The 22500-nt window shown below is 43.4% G+C and overlaps 1 protein-coding gene across 4 annotated transcripts in view; it reads left to right on the forward strand.

The window, feature by feature from the left end:
- The first annotated feature begins 12739 nt into the window (after positions 1–12739).
- The window catches only part of LOC127627753 (semaphorin-4D-like), an 87465-nt gene continuing 77704 nt past the window's right edge, over positions 12740–22500 (forward strand). For 2 of the 4 annotated variants that reach the window (XM_052104287.1, XM_052104284.1), the window contains exon 1: positions 12740–12850. The gene's annotated coding sequence lies outside the window, so the exon portion shown is untranslated. Of the gene's footprint in view, positions 12851–12888; positions 13005–20628; positions 21112–22500 lie in introns of those variants that run through there. The other 2 variants (XM_052104285.1, XM_052104286.1) reach the window with 2 other exon arrangements.

A 22500-nucleotide genomic window follows, 5' to 3' on the forward strand; every position in this document is an offset into this window, starting at 1 on the left:
AAAATTACGTTTTCTCATTTTAAAGGCTGTTGTAACTTCCCAGAGGATATATGAACTTACTAAAGGTAAAATTATTACAGTATCATCAATTATGTCATCAATTATTTTATAGAACAAATCACTAAAATTCACCAAAATGATTATTTTTCTAATTTTAAAGGCTGTAGTTTTTTTAGTGATTAAGTAGTAAGTCCTTCTATCCTCTAAAATTGATTACTGTACTTATATAATTGATCATATTGTAATAATCTCACCTATTGTGTGTCTGTCTGTTCTCTGGGTAGTTATAAGCACATTCTGGATGTGAAAATGTATTTTATGTATAACTTGCACGTAAATTGAATGAATGACTGGACATCTCCTATGTTTTAGTGTAGTGAGTGGAGTTCCCTTATCGAGAGGTCTCTCCTATTGCGTAAGTAGCTTACGCTATGGGAAAACTCCGTTTCTCGAGAAATATTGAAGTCTTTATGTAAAACGCATTGCAGCTGCACAGCAGACAGTGATGAGCGAAGCAGCTCGGTCATTGGCTGTGCTGCGGCAACTGCATCGAACCAATGACGGGGCGATTTAGAACGCGCGACCAATGGGGGCGCGCCTCGCTTTCGCGCGCTCATAGCCTGCTGAAATTAGCATATGAGGGCTATATAATGAGCATCCCGTCATTCTGGTTCTTTAGGTTCAATCGACTGAAGCGACTGACCAAGCACAGGCACGGCAGCTTACGCAATAGTCGTTCCCTCTCTCAGGGAACCGAGGTTACGTTAGTAACCGAGTCGTTCCCTTATCGAGAGGTCTCTCCTATTGCGTAAGTAGCTTACGCTATGGGATACCCATGTAAAATGCCGTGCGTGCTGACTTCGCTGTATAAAGCCAGAGGCAGGTGCCTGAGCCTTAAAGCAAAGTGCTTATTCCACGAGCCGGCCGGAGGCGAGCTATTTAGTGGGGTATGACAGGGCCCTTACCTACAAGGTGGGGTGCTCCTTGTACAAACACAAATACATATCTTATGTACTTTTTTGTGTACTGGTACGCATAATAAACCCTTTAAGCCGGTCAGAGACGGACCTATAAGGGAGGATATAATGCCCAGCATGTACATACTCCAATTCATTCCACAGTCAGACTGATAAAATGTTGGAATGTAGTGAGGGACCTGTAGGTTATAAAACCTGATAAATGTCGAAGGTGAGGCCCAGCCTGCCGCGCACAAATATCTTGAATAGGTATCCCACTCGACCATGCCCACGAGGAAGCCATGCTTCTCGTAGAGTGAGCTCTGACGCCTAAGGGGCATTGAAGGCCCTTGGCTTCATAAGCTAGCGCTATAGCATCCACTATCCAGCGCGATATTCGTTGCTTTGAGACAGCGAGACCCTTAGTTCGGCCGCCAAAGCATACGAATAACTGTTCCGTCTGTCTGAACAGGGCAGAACGCTCCAAATATACTCTGAGCGCCCTGACCGGGCAGAGTAAGTTTGCGTCGTCCTCGTCTGCTGAAGACGATAGCGCTGCCAGTTCAGGATCATGTGACGCTGCTATAGCAGCCACATAGACTTTGAGCGTGGAGGGTGTGCGACCCGCCTCCAGCAGCTCCTGCAAAAAGGCAAGTACACTTGGTATCTCGCACGTTTTGGGGTTCAAGCACTTGGTATCACACCAGTCGCTGAACACTTTCCATTTTTTGGGCATACAAGCGCCTCGTAGAGGGGGCTCGTGCCTCAGCAATGGTTTTCAGAACTCCACTGGGGAGGTTCTCGGGAACCCGTTGAGGGGCCATGCATGGAGGGCCCACAGATCGGGGCGGGGATGAAGAATCATCCCGCTGGCCTGTCTGAGGAGGTCTTGCCTCAGCGGAATCGGCCATGGGGCAGATTGCATCATCTGTACCAGCTCTGGAAACCATGTCTGGTTTTTCCAGAGTGGGGCTATCAGGAACACTGCACATTTCACCTCCCTGATCCGACTGATGACCTGAGGCAGCATCGTGATCGGGGGAAAAGCATACAAGGGGCGGCTCGGCCAGATTTGGGCGAGCGCGTCCGTGCTTTTTGAGAAGAAGAGAGGGCAGTGCGTGTTCACCTTGGAGGCGAAGAGGTCGACCTCTGCCTTGCCGAAGGTTTTCCATAACCACTGAACCGTCAGAGGGTGGAGAGACCATTCTCCTGGGAGAACTTTGTCTCTGGATAGCATGTCCGCTCCTTGGTTCAGGACGCCTGGCACGTGCGCTGCTCTTAGCGAGCGCAGGTGGTGTTGTGACCATAGGATGAGCTCCTGGCCATAGAGTGCAGGAGCTCGACCTGAGTCCACCTTGGCGATTTATATACTGAAACTACCGTCATGTTGTCCGTTCGGACCAGGACGTGTTCGCTTTGCAGATATCTGAAGCAGGGCTCTGAGAGCCAAGGCGACCGCTTTCATTTCCAGACAGTTTATATGTAGGCGCTTTTCCGGGTTTGACCAAAAGCCGGAAACAGGCCTGCCCTCGTAAAGGGCCCCCCATCCTATTTTGGAGACATCTGTCATGATCATTTTTCTCCGCGTATTCACGCCCAGACTCACGCCGGTTTGATACCATTTTATGGCTTTCCAGGGCGTCAGGGCTTTTATACAGCCGTGATTCGCTCTGATCAAAAAATGGCCCGAGCGCCACGCATGAGTGGGGACGCGGCTCTTGAGCCAGCGCTGGAGAGGACGCATGTGCAACAATCCGAGCTGAAGTACAGCTGATGCCGAGGCCATGAGACCGAGCATTCTCTGAAATCGTTTGACGGGGGCGTCGGCGCCCGTTCTGAACGATGTTGCAAGGCGTCGAATAGAGAGCGCAGCTCTGATGAGAGGCGCTGTCATCTGCACTGAGTCTAGCACTATTCCCAGAAAAGAAATATTCTGTCTGGGGGACAGCACGCTCTTTGCAAAATTTATTCTTAGACCCAGGCATTGTAAATGGCTGATAGTCCAAGATCTGTGTGTCATTAACTGAGCCTCTGATTGTGCTATGATTAGCCAATCGTCGAGGTAATTCAGTATCCGCACTCCCGCTGTCTCAGGGGAAAGTGCTCGCGTCCATACATTTCGCGTGAATGTACGGGGGCCAATGACAGGCGAATGGTAGTACTGTGTACTGGTATGACTGTCCCTCAGCTGAATCTCAGAAAAGGCCTGTGATGAGACGCTATCGGGATGTGAAAGTAAGCATCTTTCAAATCCACTGATAGAAACCAATCCCGGGCGAACTTGCGCGAGGATTTGTTTGGTTGTTAACATTCTGAGCGAGCGAATCATTAGCGCTTTGTTCAGGCGTCTGAGATCCAGGATGGGCGAAGGCCACCGTCCTTTTCGGGACGAGAAAATAGCGGCTGTAGAAACCCGCCCGCTCAGCGAGGGAGGAACAGTTTCTATAGCGCCCTTCTCTATCAGTTTGAGCACCTCGGTGCGTAGAACATGTGACACATCTGTCCTCACTTTCGTCTCGACCACAGCTGAAAAGCGGGGTGGTCTGCGGCGAATTGAAGTGAGTATCCGTGTTTTAGTATGTTCAAAACCCATTTTGGCATGTCGGGATTTTTTCCCAGGCTTCTGCTCGCACTGATATGGGCTGCATGCCGGCTGGGGGTGTGTCGCAGTGACGCATGGGCCCCGCCGACAAATCGCCTTGTGCTACCACAGAATCTACAGCTCTCAGAGGCGCAGGTGCGCGCTGAGCAGCCATATTGAGTGCCGAGTGCAGAGGTGCGTGTGAGAGTACAGGCACATGCGCTATTTCCGACATGTTGACAGCATGAGTGCTTGAAACTGTATGAACAGTATTTTGGAGTGGGGGTGCATTCATCGTGATGGGCACGCGCGCCACGTTCATAAAGCTTTCCGCATTTAGCGGGGAGTTTCTTGGCTCGCGCATTACATCTGTGATGTTTGCGGCATAGCTGTTTGAAACTGTGTGAGAAGCTGTGTGTAGGGGTGCGTGCAATGCAGCAGGCACACGCGCTACACTTACAGTAATTCCCGTTTTTACTTTCATAAAACCTTCCGCATTTAGCGGGGAGTTTCTTAGCTTGCGCATTGCATCTGTGATGCTTGCGGCATAGCTGTCTGAGACTGTATGGGTAGCTGTGTGTAAGGGTGCGTGCAGTACAGCAGGCACGCGCTCTACACTTATAGTACTTCCCGTTTTTACTTTCATAAAAACCTTCCGTATTTAGCGGGGAGTTTCTTAGCTCGCGCATTGCATCTGTGATGCTTGCGGCTTTTAGAGAGCTGTGTGAAAACTGTATGGGTATGTGTGTGTAGGGGTGCGTGCAATACAGCAGGCACGCGCGCTACACTTATAGCATTTCCCGTTTTTACTGGGGAGGTGATTTCTGTGTGTTGCCGTGAAAACGGCGTTCGATTGCAGGCGAGCGAGTTTTATGACTGGCCCACTGACAGCTGAATAGACATTTCCAGCCGCCTGTAAGGGGACTGGGTAATGTTTTAATGTTTACAGCTCTCAGAGGCGCCTGCGCGCGCTGAACAGCTGTGTCGAGCGCCGAGTGCGTGTGAGATTACAGGCACGTGCGTTATCTCCGTAATGCTCTGCAGCAAGAGCCAGAGAAAATGTTAGAAACTACAGTGTTTACGGGTGGGGGGTGCATACATTGTAACATGCATGCGCGCCACTTCCATAAAGCTTCCCGCTATTAGCGGAGAGTTTCTTGGCTCGCACGTCGCATCTGTGATGCTCGCGCTTTGTTTGGAACCGTATGGGCAGTGCTCATGGGTGGGGGTGCATACTGTAGTAGGCACGCTCGCTACTTCCATAGAGCTTCCGGCTACGTGGCGGGGTTTTGGCCATGCATACAGTGTCTGTGTGTAGGGGTGCGTGCATGACAGCAGGCACGTGCGCTACACTTATAGCATTTCCCGCTTTTACTGGGGAAGCGTTTATAACTGTGGGAACAGTGCTCGTGTGTAGTGGTGCATATATGACAATAGGCACATGATCTACATTTATGGGTCGTCCAGCTGGAGCTGGGGAAGTATTTGGCACTGTTTGGACAGTCTTGATATGTGGGAGTGCGCACTTTAGTGTGGACACGTGACCCCTTAGTTACACAGGCAGAAATGACATTTGTGATTTCTGTGTGTTTCCGTTAAAACGGTGTTTGAGTGCAAGTGAGCGAGTTCTGTGACTGGCCCATTGACTGCTGTATAGACATTTCCAGCCGCCTGTAAGGGGACTGGGTAATGTTTTACACGTTTTGCTCGCTGCTGCTGAGGCGGGCTCTGGCAGCTCTGTGACGAGCTGGAGCGCTTGCTGGTGCCCGCGCTGGTGTCCGCTGATGTCAATGGCGCGGGGTCGAGCGAGCCCGGACAGTCGTCGGATGCAGCGTCAATGGAAAGCATGTCATCCTTTCCATCGTCGTCCCCTGGCGCGCCGAACGAGGCGAGACCCACCGCTCTGTTGGAGGGGTGCTGGTCGCTCGTGGAGCGGCGAGGAGATCTCTGGTAGCGGTGAAGCACGCGGGACTGGGCGGCGTGGCGTCACGGAGTCTACGTGCTCTGGCAGCCTCTGTGGCGGCGCTTTGCGCGGCTCGAACAGAGGTGGCAGCACGGTGGCAGCCGGCTCACTTGCGGTGAAAGCGGCAAGCGAGCGCCAGCTCGGCGAGGCCAGAGTCGCGTTCGGGGCATCCGCCCTGAATGAGTGCAGCTTCTGCGTGGTCTGGTCCCAGGCAGCGAGTGCAAATGATGTGATGATCCCCGTCAGGAAGAGGGCCTCTGCACGAGGCGCAGGCTGAAAACATTTGAAACAACACCTTTAGAACATTGCTCTTTTACTTAAAAGCGTGGCGTGGGGCGAGCGCTTGCAGTAAAAGGATATGCATGTGAAAGGATATAGCGTTGCGCGCCGGATGGCGTAGCAGAAGGCTTCGAAGGCGGCTGAACGCGCCGGCGTCTTCTAGCAGTCCCGCTGTAGGCTTTTCAACGGCGGTGAAAGACTCCAACAATCCGGAGGATCCAGCGAAGAGAAGGTCTTCGCTGAAGGAGATTAAATCTAAAGAACCAGAATGACGGGATGCTCATTATATAGCCCTCATATGCTAATTTCAGCAGGCTATGGCTGCGCAGCAGGCGCCCCCATTGGTCGCAGCGTTCTAAATCGCCCCGTCATTGGTTCGATGCAGTTGCCGCAGCACAGCCAATGACCGAGCTGCTTCGCTCATCACTGTCTGCTGTGCAGCTGCAATGCGTTTTACATAAAGACTTCAATATTTCTCGAGAAACGGAGTTTTCCCATAGCGTAAGCTACTTACGCAATAGTCGTTCCCTCTCTCAGGGAACCGAGGTTACGTTAGTAACCGAGTCGTTTTCAGACGGTCCCTTACATCTGCAAAACCGAATGTCGAACGTTAAACTTTCCCGCGCTAAATCAGTGAGGCATCCGGCTGGATAGTGAGAATGGCGCGAAAAGAGCAGGAAAGCAGGCAGCAGCGCCATTGTCGCAGAATATTGAACATATGCTCAAAAAGATGCCAAACACGGTACGGTTCTTATACTTGGTAAGCAATTTGACAACCTTGTAGTAAATATTTTCAGTGCATCAAAAAGCGTGCTTGTTAACATACCAGCAGACAAGCAAATCCAGCACAATTTAGTGCATATAAAGTCACCAAAATGAAGTATTTGAACCTCATAATTAAATACAAAATGAGGGGGGAAATTGCAAAAAGGTCCACTTTGTTTTCGAAAAGGGATATAAGGACATGAAAGTGCAAAATAATGACATATTTCCTAATGGAGTACTGCTTAAAATAACATTTGAGTGAGCCTGTTTGTGTCTTCGCCTCTAGATGGCGCACTAGTTCCAAGTGAATCACATGCAGTCATCAATACATATAAACTGCACATCTGATCAGCTCCAGTACTTTTATTGGTCCAGTACTGTCTCTGTTATTGATCTGTGTAATTCTAGCAGGTTTCTGTAATGATCTGCAGTTTTGACTGGCATCAACTGTTTGTCTGTGACTGACTCAAGGACAGTTTAATTCCACAGGAACATTCAGCAGAAACTAGACACTCAGCCCTCTGTCTCTTCAGAGTCTAATGTTATTATATTACATGTAATGTATTGATAATGTACAGTATATTTAGAACATTTTAAATGTTATTGTATTATTATTATTATTATTATTATTATTATTAGCATATGATTAAATACAATTAACTCATTAAATTAAGACTACTACTAATAATATACTGTAATATTATTTATTTGGTACATATATTTAAATATATTTATAAAAATGCTCATAAATGTATAAAACTGCATTTTTAATGCATATATATATATATATATATATATATATATATATAAATAAAAATTATAAAAATATAAAAACTACTGATTACTGTTCTTTTATTTACTGTACAAAATATAATATTTATTTTTCTCACAATTATTTAAATATTTAATTTAATTATATCTATTTATAAATTGGCCTAAATATTTATTAATGGATTTTATTTTTATACGAACATATATAATATTATAAATAATAAAAATATAAAAACTACTGATAACTGTTCTTTTATTTACTTTACAAAATATTATATTATTTATTTTACACATATGTTTAATGAAATATATTTATAAATAGGCCTAAATATTTATGACATTTATTTTTATACAAACGTATGTAATAAAATATACAATTTTAAATAATACAAATATAAAAACTACTGTTTACTGTTCTTTTATTTACTGTACAAATTATGTCAGTAAAACAGTAGTTTAACTAATTAATTAATTTCAGTTGTGTTATGTAACGTAACCATTGGACACGCCCCTTCTTTCCTAAACCCCGCACTCAAAAGACACCAAATGAGGGTTATGAAGCCGATATCGAGCAGGAGCGGCTGTCAAAAACAACGGCGGCAAAATAGCGCCCTCAAATGACAACTGTTATGAGCAACGTGGCATAAAAATGGCATTAAGCCTCGATAATTTGCTGAAACTACAAAACAATGAGAACGCACAGGATGATTGACAGGCAGAAAGCGTCAGAGGCCGCGGCTCACGGACACATTTTTATTATCTGTTTACGGAGTCTAGAGCTGTCACAGAGACCAGTGAGATATCTCACAACACTGATTTCATTAATATCTTTTAGGGAGGAGGACGTTTGTTTGCATACCTTAACATAAAAAATTGCTTACTGCACCTTTAAGGGGAAAAAACTAAATAATATGTGTAAGTGTCAGATTTGCCAATTTGCATTGACTAAACTCTGATATATTTTAATAGTCTCTTAATTTTACATGATCATTTTGACAGCCCAAAAATCTTTGAAAATCCTTGTGGCCCCTTGGGGGTTCCCAGACCCAACTTTACAAATCTAGAGATAAAGCACCAATCTAGTTGCAGCTTTTTCCTATAATGCACTAAAGAACCAGAGAGCAGAAACATGAAAGAACTCTGATCGGTCTGTCTCATGTCATTTCACTTGCAGGAGAACTTAAGATGGGAAAACACACACACACACACACACACACACACACACACACACACACACACACACACACACACATCCACACATATACACTAACACACTCACACAAACACACACACAAAAACTCACACTCACATACACTAATACACTCACAAACAGACACAGACACACACACACAAACACTCACACACACACACACACACACACACACACACAGAGACACTGACACACACAAACACTCACAAACACACAAACAGACACACAAACACTCACACACACACACACAGACACTGACACACACACACACACAGAGACACACACAGAGACACACACACACACACACACACACACAGAGACACACACACACACTCACACACACACACACACACACAAAGAGACACACACACACCCACACACACACAGAGACACACACACACACACAGAGACACACACAAACACACACACACACACACAAAGAGACACACACTCACACACACACACACAAACACACACAAAGAGACACACACACAAACACACACACAAAGAGACACACACTCACACACACACACACACAGACACACACACACACACAAAGAGACACACAAACACACACACACAAAGAGACACACTCACACATACACACACAGACACACACACACACAAACACACACACAAAAAGAGACACACTTTCACACACACACACAAACACACACTCACACACACAGAGACACACACTCTCACACACACACAGAGACACACACTCTCACACACACACACACACACACACACTCACTCACACACTCACACACACAGAGGGAAAGTGTTTTCTTGTGTTTGGCTCATTGAAGTGTACTTGCAGAGATTCAAGTTCAAATGTCCAGAGGGTTTGATGGACACCAGCACTGGGTCACACGGGTTATGAGAGCTGTGTTTTAACAGAGCCCATGAAATATGATTATGACATTCAGATATTTGTAATGAGGCCTCAGATCTGTGCTCAACTGAACGCTTCTCTGATGATAGGAGAGGATGTTTCAGACAGAGAGACTTCTCTGTGTTTATTAAACTATATCATATTTACCTCAAAGATATGATACTTTCATGTGCGCTGTGTACTTGCAGTCTCTAGTGTCACACATGGATGATAAGACAAGGATGGCTTTGTTCTTCACAGTCGTGTGGTTGTTGTTTCACTCCTCCATGGCCACAAAATTCGTGTAACCTTTGACTTTTGGACAATGCGCCTTTCATTTCTTGTTTTGTAGTTAGCATGTGAGCAAACAAACATTTCCCTGTTTTTACATTTCATTTGAACAGCCACACTGATGCAAAGAGTTATTATAATATCAACACACCCATGACCCCATGAAGCTAGAAGTGCGTTTAACTGTGAGTGAAGTGGCATGTGTCATCTTTATGACTCTTTTAAGATGAACTGCTCGTGATAGACAGGCAGCAGCGTCACACATTTGAATATATGACGTTATGAGTCATTACAGTGTCGTTTGTCACGTGTTTAAGGAAACATTACAGCTGATATGTAATTATGTGGTATTTTCTGTCAAGATAAGAAAGTCAAAACAAACATACTGTTCTACCCTTAATCAAGAGTAAAGAAAAACCTTTAAACGACATTTAGCCAAATTAAATCTTTATAATCCTTCCGTTTTTGTTATTTCTGTCATAGAATTGTTAAAAAAGGATGTTATCAAGTAATCTGTACATGAGCATCTTTGATGATCATGCCGTTAAATATTGTAAAATTATAAAAAAATAAATAAAAAAAAAGTTTACCCTAAAATATATTTTTATGTATTATAGTTTTTAATTTGTATTATTATTTTCTTTACATTATATTAATTTGCTACTAAAATAAAACACTAATGATTCATGTAAATAATACAGATAAATAGATATAGAAGCATTTTATATACATATAAAACTAATTATTTGAGTTAAAAAGGTTTTAAAACAAAAAAGTAATTTTATAAACACACACACACATACACAAACAAACAAACGCACTCACAAACACACCTGCACAAAAACACACAAACAAACAAACACACACACTCAAAAACAGACACACATATGCACACACACGCACATGCACACTCAAACAAAAACACACACACAAAAAATACATAAACAAACACACAAACAAAAATACATAAACAAACACACACACAAACAAACAAACACACAATAACACACACATAAACACACAAACACACACACAAAAATACATAAACAAACAAACACAGACAAACACACACACACAATAACACACATACACAAAAACACACAAACAAACACACACTCACACACACACACACAAAAACATAATCAAACAAACAGACACACAAACAAACAAACACAGACACACATACACAAAAATACACAAACAAACACACACAATAAAACAAACACACACACACAAAAATACACAAACAAACAAACAGACACACAAACACACACAAAAATACACAAACAAACACACACACAATAACACACACAAACACATAAACACACAAACACACACACAAAAATACACAAACAAACAAACACAGACAAACACACACACACAATAACACACATACACAAAAACACACAAACAAACACACACTCACACACACAAAAACATAAACAAACAAACAGACACACAAACAAACAAACACAGACACACATACACAAAAATACACAAACAAACACACACAATAACACAAACACACACACACAAAAATACACAAACAAACAAACAGACACACAAACACACACAAAAATACACAAACAAACACACACACAATAACACACACAAACACATAAACACACAAACACACACACAAAAATACACAAACAAACAAACACAGACACACAAACACATACATACACAAAAATACACAAACAAACACACACATACACCCACAAAAATACACAAATAAACAAACACACACATACAATAACACAATAACACACACACAAACACACATACACAAAACACACACACACACTCGCACACAGTTTACCCTGGCAGCCAAATGTTTGGGATAATGTTCAGATTTTGCTGTTTCGGAAGGAAATTGGTTCTTTAATTCACCAAAGTGAATCACAAGTATATTCAGGACATCACTGATGTAAAACAGCACCATCACTATTTTGAAAAAAGTCATTTTTTATCAAATCTAGACAGCAGCATCACTCCAACACCTTATCCTTGAGTAATCATGATAAACTGATCATTTGGTGCTAGAAAATATCTTGCTGAATGTTGTTTGATTAGTTAAATGAAGCTGAACATTGTCTTTGTGTTTGTGTTTGAGTTGTTACAGTGTGTAATAGACTGGCACGTCTTAAGATCAATATTAGGTCACAAATGGCCAAAAAGAACCTTCTCTTGAAACTCATCAGTCAATCATTGTTTTGAGGAATGAAGGCGATACAATGCTTAAAATTGCCCCCCAAAACAGCAGATTTCATCCAAAGGTGTAACTACAGTCTTCAAAGATAAAGCACAACTGTCTCTAACAAGGACAGAAAGAGATGTGGAAGACCAGATGTGCAACTAAACAAGAGGATAAGTACATCAGAGTCTCTAGTTTGAGAAATAGACGCCTCACATGTCCTCCGCTGACAGCTTCATTGAATTCTACCCGCTACACCAGTTTCATGTACAACAGTAAAGAGAAGACTCTTATGGGAAGCATTGCAAAGAAAAACCCACTTTTGAAACAGAAAAACAAAAAGAAAATGTTAAAGTGGGCAAAGAAACACAGACATTGGACAACAGATATTTGGAAAAGAGTGTTACGGATCTTAACCCCATTGAGCTTTTGTGGGATCAGATAGACTGTAAGGTGTGTGAGAAGTGCCCGACCAGACAGTCACATCTATGGCAAGTGCTACAGGAAGTGTGGGGTGAAAGGTCAAGTGCTACAGGAAGTGTGGGGTGAAAGGTCAAGTGCTACAGGAAGTGTGGGGTGAAAAGTCACCTGAGTATCTGGACAAACGAAATTGCTTTTACAATTGTATTATTACTATAATAAACACTTTATTTTATGTGAATAATAAAATAAATATTTATATATGTATTTTTATCTATAAAATTAATATAAATATTTATATAGTATCTTATTTGAGTTAAAAAGTGGTCTTTTAAACCACTCTCTCTCTCTCTCTCTCTCGCACTCACACACTCTCTCTCTCTCTCTCTCTCTCTCTCTCTCTCTCTCTCGTATGTTAGCTCTGCGTCAGCACGCTGTGAGGGAGAGAAAAAAAACTTGTCACGCATCAGTTATCTCAAACTCTTTAAACTTTTAACGTGTAACCCGTGAGAGGAGCGCCGAACCCTTCGCACCGGCTCGGTGAGTGTGTGTTTTTATTACATTCATCTCTCTGGAAGTCGGTTTGCTCGCGGTTTGAGGAGGATTTTCTCTCGTTTCTATGCTGGACTCTGCGCTCGGGGATTTGGAGACTTGACGCTGCACTTGTTCCTCCGGGATTCATCCACAACAACAGGTTTACTCCTCCTTTACTCGAGAATCCGCTTGTTTTACCCTCCAGAACGGTTTTCTTACGCGTCTCGCGGCGGGTTTCTCAAGTGTTACTTTGTATCTAGTTCGGAACTTCGAAGAAAAGGAACTCCTGTTAGAATGTTCGAATAACAATGTTTCATGATTTAGAATCATCGACGCTACAAAGTATCAGGTGTTGATTTGCTGCAGTTCTTTGGAAATGGAATTCTGGGAAGAGTAAACACTTAAACCTGGAACTGGCCATTAAGCTTCTCATCAATTGCAGTTCACTGAAATAGAATGCAAATATTATATTCCATGTAGTCTGTAAATTAATTTGGGCATGTATAATTTTATACAAGCAATGTCTGCTAACAGGCATTATTTGTCAACCCATTTTTGGATGTAACAGTGTTACTGCTGTGTGTGTGTGTGTGTGTGTGTGTGTGTGTGTGTGTGTGAGTGACTGAGGTGTGTTACATACAATGTGCCTGTTGCTGAGAAGCTGAACTTGTGATCAAGCGTCAAATCTTTCTCTAATTTCATTAACATGGTCAGAGAAACACAGAATAACTCTTTCATATCTCTCAAAACAATTGTCTGAAGGCTGTTTTAAATAGTGGCTGGTTAAAAAGAGACCATTGAGTGGAACATACAACATGACGTGAACTGTTGACTGTCAGCAAGTTATCATTTAACCCCTGCATGTCCATGACCCCTAATGCCTAAAAAATAACTACCAAATATTCATTCATTTTCAGAATTTTAACACTTTAAATGCCAGTTTGTTTACATAACGCCTCTGTTGTTTTTCGCACACACACACACACACACACACACACACACTTACACTTTTAGCCGCATCATTTATTCAATTGGCCTGCAGGTCTCTATAATACAGCAAACAGAAAATAGGGGAAAAGCTTGTATTTGCTCCATAGGCTAAACATGAGAAAAATGGCGCCATCTGGTGGAAAATATTAAACATTTAAATTTTGAAGCCAGGGCTCCAGAATGAAAGCGTAATATCTTAGAATTCATGATTTTATACTTTAATGGAACTGGGATCAAATATTACAGGTTTATGGGTTTCAATGGGGACATTTTTGTCCTGAAGGTCCTGAGTGCAACTATTTTGTGTACACCGTGTATTATAGGAACTGTAATTCCCTCCAAAAATACACAGCTTTGGCAAAATGTGTGCCGTTGGCATTATCACAGCCAAATTGATTGAAAAAACTAACTTGAAAAAGACTAAAATGTCCTGAAGGTCACACAAGGGTTAAGCTAGTATTTTATTACAAACAATGGACATAGTCTTGGTCACTTGTGTTTAGTCACACACCCTGTTTCCCATCATGCTGTATGTTGAGATAATTCCTGATGAGTTTAGTGTCATTAAATTTGTCCCTCAGGACATCTTTTATGGACATGATCTTATCAGTGGGCCATGTACTGGATGGTAGTCCCAACATGCTTCATTTCAGTGTTTCAGTCAGACAATGAACATGATGGAATCATGTAACCCAGATCTGTTGGCACAGGGTCAGACGGGTACCCAATACCCCTGTGAAGCAAACACCAGTGTCCTGTCAATAAACAGCACTGGTCTTTCAGAACAGAACCTTACAGGGTATACCGGGCTCTGACAACAGACATTATTTTAAAGGGCTAGTTTACTTCAAAAGGAAAGTTCTGTCATCGTTTACTCACCTTCATGTTGTTCCAAACCTATTAGACATTCATTCTTGGGGTCACTGAAGGGAATAGCTTCTAGAATGTCCAGACTCTGTAGAGTGCACTTATGGGGCCATCAAGCTCCAAAAATGACAAAAAAGTGCCATAAATGTGATTTTGGTCATATATTTCAAGTTTACATGATGATGCACAATAGCTTTATTTTATTATTAATATTATATTTGTATTGTTATCGTTTATTGAAAATTCAAATAAAAAAATGTTTGTCCACCAAATGAAGTCATGTGGTGTAACCAACATGCAGGTCGCCAACAGGGGAGCATTAAGGTACCGATGGGCCCCGGGACTTGGCGTTACCCAGGGCTCCCCTGGAAGTCGGGGTGGTGGGGAAGGACCGTTCATGTGCTAGATGGACAGGTTTCGCTGTTGCGCACCGTCTCCATATATGGGAGAATTCCAATCGAAATTAGTCATCCCTAGGTCCTACACTTTGAAGGGCAGAGCCCTTGCAGTGGGTGCTCTAAAGGGAACGTGGCATTACTGTGTGAATGTACCTTTCGCTAACAGTCATGTGGAAGGACCATTTGTAAAAAGATTAATTTTCTTACTTTTGGAACAACCCTTCAAGTGCTGTCCCCTTCCTGAAGTGCTCTTTAAGGGCTCAAAAATGCAGGCCTATATTGAACACGCTTAAATGTGCCCCTCTCGCGAATGTGGGTGGCGCAGAATAGGGTGGCAGATGCTGCGAAGGGCTCAGGTAAGCCTGTGCATTAATGTGCCCCTGAATGCCAATCTGTTGTCACACACACACACACACACACACAAAATTTGACCATTTTGGTCACCCAGAACTTGTGATTTTAGGACATACAGTTCAGAAGTTACATTACATTTCTCTCCAGGGGGTTAATAAAGGCCTTCTGAAGCGAAGCGAGGAAAAATATCCATATTTATAACTTTATAAACTATATTAGCATTAGCTCTGGTGAGATGTGACGAACTGAGGGGTCTGATCTGAGGGTACATGCAAATAGGGTGACAGTGCCACCTATGGGTCATGAAATGTAATGTCACTTCTGAACTGTATGTCCTAAAATCACGAGTTCTGTGTCTGTGGATTCCTTGGGTCCAGGGCTGGACTGGGAAGAGAAAGTGGTCCGGGATTTTACATAGAAACTGGCCCAAAAGTTATTGAGCATTTGGGGGATATTTGCTGCCCTTTTCTGCATATCGCGGTGCCGTTTTGTGGTCTCTTCTGCATCGCGGCGGCTCATTTTAGCTTATCGCGGCCGACCTGCCGGCCTGCTTGATTCTCCCGATGGCCAGTTTGCCCCTGATCGGCCCCAAAGTGCGTCGGCCCACCGGTAAAATGCCCGGTCTTCCAGATTACCAGTCCAGCCCTGCTTGGGTCATGAGGATTTCAAGGATACCCATATCAGCTATATATGATTTTTCCCATATCTGCCATTGATTTTTACCTTAAAATTAGATATCTTTTGAATGCATTGTCAGATGTATAAGATATTTGGTATGCATTATTGACATCATGTCCTGAACATACGTGAGCAGTTTGGAGACAGCGCCACCTGTAGTTCAAAAGATAATCCACACTTGTGTGCTGACACCAACCTTGGCATATATAAGGGTTTGGCATGTCATGAGGGTGAGTTAATAATGACAGAATGTTTCGTTTTGGCTGATCTGAATTCCAGCTAATGGAGTTTCCACGTGGATATGGACTGTTAGATCTAGCCGAGGTTTCGCAAGTAAGTGAAACATAATCTGATCCAAACCCTTTACTGATAACCTAACCCATTCCCAACCCTGTTCTAACGTCCAGTCATCGTTGTGGATAAGACCCGCAGCATCTAATGACCTTCTGATAAATAGGACATAAGTGCTTCTCTGAGTTTTGTGAAGTGAACACAGTCGTGCTTTGTGTCCCGTTGCCAACATCCCTCCATCTCCCAGAGGAGTGCAGAGAGGAGGAGGTGGAAGTTACCTTGTTCTGGATACTAATTGCCCCTCTAATCTGACCCCGGCTCAGTTTATCTAGCCCATAAAAACCTCCAACCCTTATCATCGCAAACACCTGCACAGGTCTCCAATCAGTCTTGCAGTTTCTCATTTTTATCTCCGAGTAAATGGTATGTTAGCTCTAAATACACAACAGTTAGTTCCAGGCAACGAATGTAATTAACCGGACCAGCGGCGTTCCAAGACTGCTCGTATTTAGGCAACCTTGCCTCAGAATCACGTTACTTTATGTACAGTTTTGCTAAATGATTTTTACGTGGCTCACATTTGCTTTTCTGACACTTTTGGTTAAGTGAAGGTTCTGTACTTGTACTCGGAGCAGGAGAGCTACTCCGGCTGCTACTCGCAAGAGAGCGAATGTTGCCATCTTCACCACCCTGGGAGCGTTTAAAAACGCAGATATTTTTGTCTGCTTTTCAGGTGGTTGACGCGACATGTTTTCCGACACGTGCTCTCTGTCCGCTGGTGGGAGTCGACTCCAAAAGAGTCGATTCTTCGACTCTGAATAGCCCCAGAGTCGGGGTCGACTCCAGCACAGGAATCGACTCTCGGTGTCGACTCTGTTACTGTGTCCAAAATCACTCACTTGTGATAAAAATTATATTTTTGCAGTAAAATCGAGCAGATTGTATATTCTTTACATTTGGAAGAAAACCTGGAATCGAACACCCCTATGCTTACCTGTGTGTGCGCGCACGTGTCTGTGTGTATGTGTGTGCGCGCACGTGTCTGTGTGTGTGTGTGCGCTCGCACGTGTCTGTGTGTGTGTGTGCGCTCGCACGTGTCTGTGTGTGTGTGTGCGCTCGCACGTGTCTGTGTGTGTGTGCGCTCGCACGTGTCTGTGTGTGTGTGCGCTCGCACGTGTCTGTGTGTGTGTGCGCTCGCACGTGTCTGTGTGTGTGTGCGCTCGCACGTGTCTGTGTGTGTGTGCGCTCGCACGTGTCTGTGTGTGTGTGCGCTCGCACGTGTCTGTGTGTGTGTGCGCGCGCACGTGTCTGTGTGTGTGTGCGCGCGCACGTGTCTGTGTGTGTGTGCGCGCGCGCACGTGTCTGTGTGTGTGCGCGCGCGCGCACGTGTCTGTGTGTGTGTGCGCGCGCACGTGTCTGTGTAGTGTGTGCGCAGCGCACGTGTCATGTGTGTGTAGTGCGCAGACGCAGTGTCTGTGTGTGATGCGCGCGCGCGCACGTGTCTGTGTGTGTGCGCGCGCGCGCACGTGTCTGTGTGTGCGCGCACGTGTCTGTGTGCGCGCGCACGTGTCTGTGTGCGCGCGCACGTGTCTGTGTGCGCGCGCACGTGTCTGTGTGTGCGCGCGCGCGCACGTGTCTGTGTGTGTGTGTGTGTGTGTGCGCGTGCGCGCATTGGGGCAGAACTCCACCGCGTGCGATACAGAGAGCAGAGGAGAATTGTAAACACGCAACCATGCAGAGAGAGAAATTACATGCTGTCGTGTAAATAAGATTAATAACATAAGGGCTATTTAGTTTGTTTAATAAAAGCACAACCTGTTCTATAGCAAAGGTAACCTTAAATGACTTCTGTTGTGATCTGGCGCTATGTAGAAAATAAAATTAACTCGACCTTCATGCGGGGGCTGGGGGTGCTGTTGGGGGGGCATGGCACCCCCGTAATATAATGGCAGGAGAAACGCTGGTGAGTAATCCAATGTTATACCTTAGATGTATGTAACAATATATGTGGTCCAGCAGGAAAAACATGCTAAACAAATATGTTATGACCCTTGTTGATAAAAGTATTTATATAGCTTTCTAAAAACACCTAGAGAGTGCTTATAGTCCACTCAGAGGCCGAGATATTTGATGAAACAATGATGGTGGGGCTTGACCTGAACATTAGACTGAATGTCTATGGACGGGCACATCTGTGAGGCCTAAATTGCATTAGAGCGCCACCTACATTTCAGATTCACATTTTTTTTTGCTGTGTACTTGCTGCCATCTAGTGGAATAAAATGGGACTTTTTGCTGGGAGAACTAGAATTACATGCTTATAAATTTAGAACTTAAAACGTTGTTTAATATAAGATTGTAAACATATTCAATGTTACTTATGAATAAGAAATAAAGACTTTTCTTCTTAATTTTGGGGTGTTTTCTGGAAAATGCTATTAATTCACAGTATGTGTGAATGGTGAGCTTTGAGTGTGAAAGATTGCAGGAGGCAGCCCAAAAATGCACCAGAGTTTGAGGATAATGTTTTCTGTGTGTCTGTTTTTGATTGGGGAGTTCAGCAGTGAAACAAGAATTTGCCAAGATTAAATGATCCTTAAGGGAGTGCTTGAAGAGGAAAAAAACAAATATGCGGAGGAGAATGCTTCGCTATACGGTCTGTGTATTACAAAACATTGAGTTATAGCATACAGTTTTTGACTTGATGTCATTAATCTATAACTTTTTCTTGAATAATGAACATTGTTTCTCAATCTGTGTTCATTCTTCCAGAAAGCTCGAGAGAGAGAGAGAGAGAGAGAGAGAGAGAGAGAGAGAGAGAGAGAGAGAGAGAGAGAGAGAGAAATTCAATTTGGTGAATGATCAGAATTCGAATGAGTATCACAGTTAAACTAATATTAATGCACATTTCCTTTTTCAACACTGAGATTATTCGTCATTCTTCTATAATGACCCGGAATGTTCTATGACATGAAATTGCATAAAAAGAGAACATGCACGAGAAATGTACGTTATTGTCATGAATATAATGCAAAAATCCCCTAAAAATGTGCTAAAAAGCCTGATGTTATTAATTATGATTTCACAGGTATCATGAGATTTAGAGGTTGACCGATAGTGGATTTTACCGATACTGATAATTAAGACTGTGGGAAAGACCGATAACTGATTAATCGGCTGATAGTTTTTAAAATAAAAAATAATAATTTCTTTACAATGGAGGGAAAAGAGAGAATCCAAAGTGCATAAAATCCCAGATGCAGTTTGTTCAACTAAAATCTCAATAATAACTTAAAAATGTTTAAACAACCCCTAAACACACCAGAGACTCTTATTTTGAAATTATGAAAAAACTCTCAGTCAATTATTGGCATTCGTACATTTTTGCTGATCACCGATAGATCCACAAAAGCAACTATCTGCACCGATTAATCGGTAAAACCCATATATCAGTCTACCTCTAGTTAGATTCACCCGCTCGTCTCTTGTGTCTGTTAAATTTAAGATAGATATGTGATCAGCACCCATTGCTGCCAGATAGCTGACTGACACGTCCATGCATGTTATGGACTCAACTGTGACCCTGAAAACAATAGATCACACACACACACACACACACTCCACCCAGCCCCCTCTGTGCTCTGGGACCGATGTGCATTGAATATATTCTGTAGCAAACAGTCTCAAGTGTGCACATTTTGATTGCACACACATGCATGCAGGCGCACCAGCTGATCTGCCCGCTATTGTTTTGCACCTGTCAAAGAGGCATCGCTTCAAGCGTTGTGTGTGTGTGTGTGTGTGTGTGTGTGTGTGTGTGTGTGTGACTTGAGTGTGGGCATGTGTGTGTGACTGATTATGTGTGTGTGTGTGTGTGTGTGTGACTGAGTGTGTGTGTGTGTGTGTGACTGATTATGTGTGTGTGTGTGTGTGTGTGTGTGTGACTGATTATGTGTGTGTGTGTGTGTGTGTGTGACTGAGTGTGTGTGTGTGTGTGTGACTGATTATGTGTGTGTGTGTGTGTGTGTGTGACTGAGTGTGTGTGTGTGTGTGACTTGAGTGTGGGCATGTGTGTGTGACTGATTATGTGTGTGTGTGTGTGTGTGTGTGACTGAGTGTGTGTGTGTGTGTGTGACTTGAGTGTGGGCATGTGTGTGTGACTGATTATGTGTGTGTGTGTGTGTGTGTGTGACTGATTGTGTGTGTGTGTGTGTGACTGAGTGTGTGTGTGTGTGAGAGCTTTTTATTATCTGGAATTAATATTTAATTGTTGCTTTAACACAAGAGAGTTTTGGGGGTTAAATTGGGTTGATTTCGTTATTGTGTGATTGACATCTCGCCACACGCTTGTCTCTGAGTGAGTGAGTGAGAGAGAGCGAGAGAGAGAGAGAGAGAGACACACACACACAGAGGGGGAGGTTTGAACGTCTCCTCATTTCTGTTTGCTCGCCTTCAGACGTTCAGAGGCACAGATGCAACAATCCAGCTTTATGACAGCACGTAAATTACAGCTTGACTTTAAATTATACACATGTCTGCGCATTCTGGATGAGGATGCAGACGCATGCAAGATTGCCAGACTCTCTGGGATGATTTTCACATTTGCTTTTCTGCGTCTTTGTGTTTTGTGGTTTTCTTCTCTGAGGTTTTTGGTAGATAGTGTACACATCCTGATTTCGCCGGCTGTTGGTGAGTTTAAGTAACTTTTATTCATGGATATTTTGGATTAATGACAGACTTATATTGGCGAGGCTGATTTCATTGACCGATAACCTATATATTAACTATATTTTGCCATATACTGTGTGTGTGTGTGTGTGTGTGTGTGTGTGTGTGTGTATATATATATATATATATATACAGTGAGGAAAATAAGTATTTGAACACCCTGCTATTTTGCAAGTTCTCCCACTTAGAAATCATGGAGGGTCTGAAATTGTCATCGTAGGTGCATGTCCACTGTGAGAGACATAATCTAAAAAAAAAATCCAGAAATCACAATGTATGATTTTTTAACTATTTATTTGTATGATACAGCTGCAAATAAGTATTTGAACACCTGAGAAAATCAATGTTAATATTTGGTACAGTAGCCTTTGTTTGCAATTACAGAGGTCAAACGTTTCCTGTAGTTTTTCACCAGGTTTGCACACACTGCAGGAGGGATTTTGGCCCACTCCTCCACACAGATCTTCTCTAGATCAGTCAGGTTTCTGGGCTGTCGCTGAGAAACACGGAGTTTGAGCTCCCTCCAAAGATTCTCTATTGGGTTTAGGTCTGGAGACTGGCTAGGCCACGCCAGAACCTTGATATGCTTCTTACAGAGCCACTCCTTGGTTATCCTGGCTGTGTGCTTCGGGTCATTGTCATGTTGGAAGACCCAGCCTCGACCCATCTTCAATGCTCTAACTGAGGGAAGGAGGTTGTTCCCCAAAATCTGCAAATACATGGCCCCGGTCATCCTCTCCTTAATACAGTGCAGTCAGCCCTGTCCCATGTGCAGAAAAACACCCCCAAAGCATGATGCTACCACCCCCATGCTTCACAGTAGGGATGGTGTTCTTGGGATGGTACTCATCATTCTTCTTCCTCCAAACACGGTTAGTGGAATTATGACCAAAAGTTCTATTTTGGTCTCATCTGACCACATGACTTTCTCCCATGACTCCTCTGGATCATCCAAATGGTCATTGGCAAACTTAAGACGGGCCTTGACATGTGCTGGTTTAAGCAGGGGAACCTTCCGTGCCATGCATGATTTCAAACCATGACGTCTTAGTGTATTACCAACAGTAACCTTGGAAGCGGTGGTCCCAGCTCTTTTCAGGTCATTGACCAGCTCCTCCCGTGTAGTTCTGGGCTGATTTCTCACCTTTCTTAGGATCATTGAGACCAAACGAGGTGAGATCTTGCATGGAGCCCCAGTCCGAGGGAGATTGACAGTCATGTTTAGCTTCTTCCATTTTCTAATGATTGCTCCAACAGTGGACCTTTTTCACCAAGCTGCTTGGCAATTTCCCCGTAGCCCTTTCCAGCCTTGTGGAGGTGTACAATTTTGTCTCTAGTGTCTTTGGACAG

Source organism: Xyrauchen texanus, chromosome 34 (genome assembly GCF_025860055.1).
Source record: "Xyrauchen texanus isolate HMW12.3.18 chromosome 34, RBS_HiC_50CHRs, whole genome shotgun sequence".
Taxonomy (NCBI): Eukaryota; Metazoa; Chordata; class Actinopteri; order Cypriniformes; family Catostomidae; genus Xyrauchen; species Xyrauchen texanus.